Source organism: Echinops telfairi, unplaced genomic scaffold (assembly GCF_000313985.2).
Source record: "Echinops telfairi isolate 266 unplaced genomic scaffold, ASM31398v2 ScPeMD7_140;HRSCAF=443, whole genome shotgun sequence".
In the NCBI taxonomy this organism is placed as follows: Eukaryota; Metazoa; Chordata; class Mammalia; order Afrosoricida; family Tenrecidae; genus Echinops; species Echinops telfairi.
The window spans coordinates 2,076-10,732 of record NW_022104038.1 but is presented as its reverse complement, the minus strand read 5'-3'; the positions used below and the strand labels follow the sequence as shown (position 1 = coordinate 10,732).

The 8,657-nt window shown below is 45.7% G+C and overlaps 1 pseudogene; it reads right to left on the bottom strand.

The window, feature by feature from the left end:
• Nucleotides 1-2,568: 2,568 nt before the first annotated feature.
• On the bottom strand, nucleotides 2,569-4,139 carry LOC101663288 (annotated as a pseudogene).
• Nucleotides 4,140-8,657: the final 4,518 nt, after the last annotated feature.

The window sequence follows — 8,657 nt, the reverse complement described above, 5'->3', positions numbered from 1 at the left end:
CGGCGTCCGAGCGCTCGGCATCCTTCCGGCGCCGGGACCCGAGGCCCGGGCGGCGGGCTGGGCGGCTGCGGGTGCGGAGCGGGGCCCCGGGCCCGTCGGCGTCCGTGGGGTGTCTGTGGCCCCTGACCACCGAGGCGCGAGGAGCCGGGGGTCGGCGCCGGCCGCGTGGGTTTTGGGAAGCCTGACTCAGACTGCAGGGGAGCCGTCCACGCAAACCCAGTCCGTTTCAGGGGGACCGGCAGCGCTGGCGGGGTGCTGGGGGGGTTGTTGCTGCACGGGGACCCCCGCAGTTCTCGTTTCTGCTGCCCTTAAGCTCACCAGCAGATGCCCGTCCTCTGCTGCAGGCCCTGCCCGCCGCCCCTCTTGGAGGCCCAACTCCAGAAGGCCTCCAGGCGTTCATGCCAAGGCTGGGAAGGGGGCACAAGATGTCCCATCTAACCCCCCAGAACTCCCGGAGGCTCAGGACTCTGGCCCAAGATTCAGCTCTCAGTCTCCGCGCCATAACTCCCCACTGATTCAAAAGCACGGGGCACCTTTTGAACAGGGTGGCCTCTCTGATGATAAGAAGAAGGAGGAGGAGGAAGAGGAAGAAGAAGAAGCAGCAGGAGCAGCATCTGATCCAGTATTTTATTATTAGAAGCACTTGCTTTAATCATTTCAAGACTTTTTAAATTTTGGTGTGTTTGTAGACTCAGGATAATCAGGCAGTATACTGGGCCAAGGGCTTAAGTCCTGAAGAACTGGAGGTCAGATGACAAGTCCGATGCAAGATCCAGACCCAGTTAAAAGCAAGCAAGCTTGTCCACATCTATTGGAAGCAGGCTACACTCCAGAGGAAACTTCCTTTCAATTAATTGGCTGCTGGTAGCAAGAGAGCAGCAAAAAAGAGGAAGACACTTGACTAAATGGATTAACACAGTGGCTGCAACAATGGGCTTAAACATAAGAACAATTGTGGGGATGATGCAGGACTGGCCGGTGTTTCCCTCTGTTATGCACAGTTTATCTAGGGGACAGAAACAACTGTGTGGGACTTAATAACAACAACACAGCAGATCTCATTGTGGAAGTGATTATGTTATATCATAGGGAATTACTACTACTAATCCCCCCCAACAGTTTTATTAGCATATACTTCACATATCATATAATTCAATAGTTCAATTACTACTTAACTGCCAAACCGCTGAGAATCCTACCTACCCAAGTTGATACAATCACCTTAATTATCATACTGTACATCATCATTTCTTTCTCTTGCAAATTTCTGCATCTCACATCCTTGTGTGATCTAGGTTTTCTTAGATTTTCTCAGAACGATTCTGGTTCAGGTTCACCAAACCTCAAAGTCAGAGCTCTGTAGTAGCCTCGTGGGATGTGCTGACATCATTTCTGTCCTTCCACACAGTGCTTGGCAAGTATTCTGGGAAAACAACTTTCTCAAAGCATCTGTTGCTCTTGCTCATCAGCTAATCCTGCTGTAATCAAACACCAGGAGATTCTTCTTCCTTCTTTCTAGTATTCTGGATCCGCAAATCAAATGAGGGTAACAATTTAAGTATCTAGGTTAAGACTAGTTGGGAATTAGAGGCAGATCTGAAGTAAACTTCTGGTTATTTTATATCATCCAAGCATTACCTTTACACATAGAAGTACTAGAGAATAAAACTAGAAAAAGCTACCTAATGTTTATAGGATTTTAGAGTGCTGTGACCCTACTTGTAGTTATTAGGATGATGTAGAAGACTTTTTTTCTTTCACAAATACTTATGAATACTTAAATGAGATCATAGTATACTTGAATACTTTCTTCAAGGTTTTTTCCCCCATTTAATACTCTGGGAACAATTAATTTTAAATATGTATATATTTCTACCTTTTTCTCTTTTTTTGCCAACTCCTATCTCTTGGTACTTTTTTTATTGATGATAATGGAGTAGACAATGAGGGGAGAGGCATGATGAGGTACAGATTCTGAGATAGTTAAGGTTTATTGTGCTAACCTGACCGATAAACACATGTGGGATAAATGGAAGGGCAGAAAGATAAATGACCCGCTGAGCCTCGCCTTTCTAGTTCTCGGGTCTCTTGCTTTCTGATGGTCGGACCAGAGTGCAGCTGACTTAGCCAGTTCCCTGCTTCAGCTAGCAAGGCTCACTTCCTGCAAGAGATCCCTGAGGAGAAGCCACATGGACCTACCCCGATGCAGCCCTGGATACTGGAGCAGCCCTGTGGAGACCCCTACCAGGTCTGAGATACTTACACGTTCACTGATTCGGCTTTCCTCCTGCAGTCGGCATCATTGTGTGTGTTTTGTGAGATTGAGGAGGACTTTGTAGATTAGTGTCAGACATTTGGGTAAATGTTGGACTTAAGGGCTTGGGCAGCACTGGGTTGGGATGCTTTCTTAATGTACCCTTAGCCTTTATATAAAACTCTCACTTATACATATGAGTTTCTGTGGATTTGTTTCCCTAGTTTACCCAGACAGACACAGATTCTTTCAATCTGCAGGTACTTCAGAGAGAGAGAAGTACACTCCCACTGACACTGGTGCTGGGGGTGACGTCAGTCACCACCACCACCATCAGTGTTGTCAGAGAGGGTTCTGGCAGACATCAGGGAATCAGAGAGCTCACTGGTGATTTTATCTGTGCCTTTCTATATCATTTTCTTATTCTTCAGGACAGATGTCAGATGCCCTGTTATAAAGGGTCCATTTCCATGACCCTCTACAGCATTGGATAGTGATCCACTGATGTCTACCATGGTGCAATTCTTGGGGTGCTGGTCAGCATTTCGTTGAGCCAAGCCCGTCTGATGCGGGATTAGGTTGGTGTGATAACCAGTGATATTGTCCATCTTATACACGGTGGTTTTATGTTCAATGGCATTTGCTATTTCCATCATTGGAGAATTGAACTACTTGACCTCCACTTTGAGTGGGTTCACCTCACCCAACCGCTCATTAGATTCTCCAGTGGCCAAGCATTCAATAGTGCCTCATTAGCCTGTTCCGTATCTTCAATATCAAAGACCCCCAACATCTTGTTAACAATCTCAGCACTGAGATGGGTAGGCAAAGTGTGGGTGGATGGAGGTAGTGTAAAAATGCTGATCTTGCCACTCATCCAATCAGCCAGGCCACTTTGACTGCTTGTTCCTGACTGGGTATGCCTCCTCTTTTCTGCCTTAAACGATGGGCCACCACAATCAAAAAGTGCTCAGTGGTCTGGGACCGAGAATTGCCACACTACGTGGAAAGCTCTTCCAGGTTGCCGCATTGCAGGATCATCTCCACGGGTGTCAACAGGGTCTGCTAGCATCTGTATCCAGATGCAGTTTCTCAGGTCGGTGCCCACCTCTGAGTTGGGTCCTGAGGCAATACCTGGAGCATGTAGCAGCCTAATGAACTTGGCCAAGTAGACTTTCTGCATGAACTTGGTGACTCCTGGCGCAGCTCCCACACTGCAAGAACCACTGCGCTTCAGGTTATTGATCCGACAGCTTGCCCGGACATTAGGAAGGGCCACAACCCCCACATCGATGTGGATGCACATTTCACCAAGACGACAATAGTTCCCCAGAATCCTCATGAGGTTTTCAGCCCCCAAATAGGCCTTGCATTTTCATCAGTGATTCAAACGCCTGCTCCACTGGCACTCAGCAATGGCTCAGATATTTTATCTGATGCTGGTATTGTCCTTGAAGGCCACAGTTGGCAGCTCATTATTAAGGTAATCCAATCACTTCTTTAAAACCTCCTTGGGAACCAAATACATTTTGTTCAATACCAAGACCACCTTCTTGTTGCCTTCTGCCTGCAGAACCGCTTGCTTCATTTGGAAGCAACATCCCAATGGATTTCTGGCATCCAGGACTTTCAGAATCACATCAGAGTATTCCAGCACTCTGGTGGTTACACACTTTCATGTCCACTTGAAGATAGAAAAGTGTAGGGGTGGAGGGTAGCCTGTCAATCATGTCACAGCCTGATGGTGCCTCCTTGTGGGTGTGACCTCCTCATACGGAGAATCCTGGGAATACCCTTTCTCTCGGCCTCACCTGCCTGTTGACATGTTGTGTGGAACCAAAATGAGCGAGCCCTGAGATACAGCCACGGAGAGGTTGAGACAGAGCTGCAGGACAGAGACAGGGTTCAGACAAAAATGAGAAGTGAAAGAAAAGGATTTTATTGAGGCAGGGAAAGAACTCCCGGGATGGAAGGGAGAGCAGAGAAAGGGACCGGGACATCTTGAGCCCCAGGGCAGTTTCCACAACCCAAAGAGTTAGGTCAGAGAAGTCACACTTGGTACTGGGGCGATGGGACATATGCAGGGTATGAGCCAAAGGCATGTGGGCCAATAAGGGGAAGGGAGGTTTGTTGTGCTGTGTTAGCAGGTTTCCGCTGGGGATGCAAGTTTCAGGTCTGGAGATGACCTGTTGGCAAATCACCTTGTGTTTTGCAAACTTGCTTCCCGGAATGCTGCGGGGACGGGGGGCGGGGGGGCTGTGTGAGCCCTGCCTGGGGAGATCAGCTCTGTGAGATGCTGGAGGCAAAAGTTACACGTTCAGCAGCTTATTTGTCTTCTTCAGAAGCTGGTGCAAGGGCTGCCTGGTACGGACCTGGTCCAAACAGCCAACACCATGGGTTCCCCAAGATTCTGCACCCATGGCCCGTGATCCTCCTGCATTCTGCGTCATTGCATGTGGCTGCGTGAGTCTGAAGAGGGACTTATGGACTAGTATTGGATTTATGGACTTGATCTGGACTGGACTGGGATGTTTTCTTGATACATAACTGTTTCTTGCTATAAAGCTCTCTCTTACACATATGAGCGTCTTTGGATTTTGTTTCTCTAGTGAATCCGGTGTAACACTCTAGTGGAGTGTTACAGTTGGGTGCTGCCCCATGGTCCCTGCTGCCTGGGAGGCAATTATTCTCATAGCACTTCAGGGTTCCAGCTCAGTGGCAGGAGTTCTCAGGAACAAGAATCACAGAACTCTTCAAGGATGCTGATCTATAATCATATGATTTGCACTTTGATTAAAGTACCTTATAATCCACTTCAAGATTGTATTTCAAAAAATAAAAATCAGAAAACATTCAAGACACCTGTTGATGTTAAATGCCATCAGTTTGTTCCAGTACAGTGTCTCTATGTACAACAGAGTCAAACACTGCCGGGTCCTGTGCCACCCTCACAATTTTTCTTATGTTAAAGTCGATTGTTGCACCCACTGTGCCAATCTACCTTTTGGAAGACTCTGGCAGCTACATAAGTTCCTGTCAACTTGTGAAGGGGTGGAGTCTAGTCTGTCAATCAGGCCATAGCCAATGATGTCTCTGTGTGGGCATGGCCTTCTCCTAAGGATTCTGGGAACTCCGGTCTTCCTCCCTGTAGGGGCATAGACACTCTCGGCTTCATTTTCTTGCTGACCCTCCACCTGGAGCTATGCTGATGCAGCCAGAGCGCTGGAATTGGAGTAGCCAGGTGGAGACCCCACCGGCACTGAGATACTTCCACCACCACCGGATCTGCAAGAGTTTGCACCCACTGGCCTGTGATCTTCCTGCATTTGACATTATTGCATGGCTGTGTGAGTCTAAAGAGGAATTTATGAACTAGTATTGGACAGGTGGGCTAATATTGGGCTTATGGAGTTCATCTGGGATGGGATGCTTTCATTTTTTTTATATACCAATTTTGGCATATAGACTTCAATCAAAAGCCCTTTTAATTTTTTTTCTAAAGAGACAAATCTTTTTATATTGACCAATCTGATTTTTTTAAATCATTTTATTGGGGGCTCGTAGAACTCTTATCACAATCCATACATACATCCACTGTGTGTTAAGCACATTTGCACATTTGTTGCCCTCTTCATTCTCAAAACATCTGCTTTCTACTTGAACCCTTGGTATTGGCTCCTCATTTTTCCCCTTCCTCCCTACTACCCCCTCCCTCACGAAACCTTGATAATTTATAGATTATTATTATTTTGTCAGCGATGCTTTCTTAATATACGCTTTCTCTTTGATATAAAGTTCTCTCTTACACTCAGATGAATGTCTCTGGATTTGTTTCTCTAGTTGACCCAGACTAACAAAAAGACCTTCTCCTTTTTTACTGCCCCCATCACTTGTCTGTCGGCTTGTGTACTGTGGTGGCTTGTGGGTTACTCTGATGCTGGAAGCTGTCACTCAAAGTGAGCACGTTACAGCCGAGCTTCCAGACTAAGAACAGACTATGAAGAACGTTCTATTGGCTAGACCGATTGGCTGTCCACTTCAGAGGACTTAGCCACTGGAAACCTTATGGAGAGCATTCAAGGACTCTTTAGACACATATTTTTTAAATCTAAAAGGAAATGAGAACACATGTAAGGAAAACATCATAGTTCCCCCTGGTGCTTGCTTTGAAAACTCTTGCTCATGGAGACAAAATGGGCTTATTTTATCTCACTTTCTAAAGACCCTGGAAAACAGCCTTGGCACACGATGGATAAGCACTTGGTTATTAATCATAAACTATGTTTTGAATTTACCAGCTACTCATGGGTGAGAGTTATGGTTGTCACCTTTTATAAAAGCTAAAAAAACCCAAAACAACCCCAAACCTATTGCCATCGTGTCCATTCCAACAGTCTTGGAAATTCTACAGGGGCGATTCTGCTTTGTCATCTAGAGTCACAATGAGCCGGAATTGAATGGATGGCAAAGGGTTTGTGTGGGGTACAAAAAAGCCTTTTCCCCAGCTTGTCTCCCCCAAATATATGTCAGACCGAGGACACTGCTTGCCGCTCATGGTAAATGATTGTGGCACAATGGAAAGCAAACTGCTTAGACACGATCTTCCTAAAGGCATCAGCCATTCAGAGCAATCAGACTACTGTCTGGTCCCCGGTAGATGGGACTCACACCCTACTGATAAGGAGAGTGATTGTTTCCATGGAAAGCCCAGAGAAGTGGTCAAATCAGCTCTATGACAACCAAGGTTAGGCTGCCATCCTGAATCTAGGATCTGCCCATCTTGTCCCATGTGTACCCCTAATCCCTCCTCTTCGTATTGCATGTATAGATCTAGATTGTCCCCCTCCTGTATTGCCTATGGTACAACCCCTTCCTGTGATGTATGTGGTTACCTATAATCAAGGGGCTTGCATACCTGCCAAGTATATATAAGCCTTGGTTAGAAATAAAGCTCTCCCTCCTCTGGGCTCCCCTTCTTCCCTCTTCCCCCTTGGCTCCCTCTCCCTCCTCCCCTCTCCTCGTCTCACCCAATCTCCACGTGGATCACCAAGAGGGGCTGAGGTGAGCATGCTGCCATAAAATGTGTCTGACTCTTTCATTTTACCCTCTCTTCTATTTCTCTTATTCTCTATGATTTTACTATAATCTTTATATATTCTTGCTGTACAACCCATGATATATTGTCAGGGGCTGGGTATCCTGACAGGTCTGTGTTTTGACATCTCTGAAACCTGCTCAAAATGGAGGACTACTGTCTATTAGCACAAGTCCCAAATAGCTGATACACGGTGTAATAAATATCTGGGGAGAAAAATCAGCCATCACTCATAATGAGATGCAGGAAAAGTTGTTTTGTCGCTTACGGAGTTGTAGAGTAAAGGACATGAAAATATTCTGTTCACTCAGAAGTCAAGGCCGCAAATTAGACATCTATCAGCTAAGCATCGACGTGTATTTCCTGGGAGTCTCAAATCATAAACTTAGTTTAAAATGTTATTAATTACCCTGTTGTATCAAATAACTCTAGTGGCCTACAATATTAGACATTTATTAGCTCAATTTCAGTAAATCCAAACTGTAGGAGTGTTTTCCCAGCCTAGTTTGGCTCAGGATCTCTCTGGGGGTTGTCATCAAAACATCAGCTTGAGGTTTTAGTCTTATGACAGCTTTATGGGGCTGGAGGATCCTCTTCAAATCCTCTAATGAGTGTTGGCAGGAACCCTTCATTCCTTGCACACCGGCCTCTGCATAGGGCTGCTCATCACACAGCAACCGGCTCCATGAACCCATCTGCAACAAGGGAGGGGACTAACTGTCCGCAGGCAGAGGTCACTGAGGACCTTCTAAGAGGGCACCTACGAAGTCTGCTTTCTGGCCACCACTGATTCACATGTCTCCTACATGGAGTTTACACTCCCCTCCTCCTCCTCAGCTGGTTCCACGTGCTTCAGACTCTTCCAGCATTAAAATGACACCCACTGGCAAGTTGATTATAGCACATGCATTTAGGATAAAATGTAATACCCTATCATTTGATCTCTGACCCATTTTAAAGTTGTTTCTGTTTTTAATATTTTCTGCTTTATATTTTGATTATCGTTTTGCTCAATTTTGTATTGTCATTGTTGTTGGGGTTTTGTTGTTGTTTGCTTCTTGTTTGTGCTTTGTTTGATTTTCTGTATATAAAATCCAAGACAGGTAAATCTGCGGAGAAAAGTAACTGAATTAATAATTACCTATGGGCATAGCAGGGGAGGTTGTGGGGAAATGAGAAGCTGATAGCAATGAATACAAGGAGAAAATGTTCTGAAATTGATTGTGGTGATGGTTGAGCCACTCCTCTTAATATAACTGAATGATTGAATCGTGTGATATATAAAGGACATGCCAATAAAACTATTTT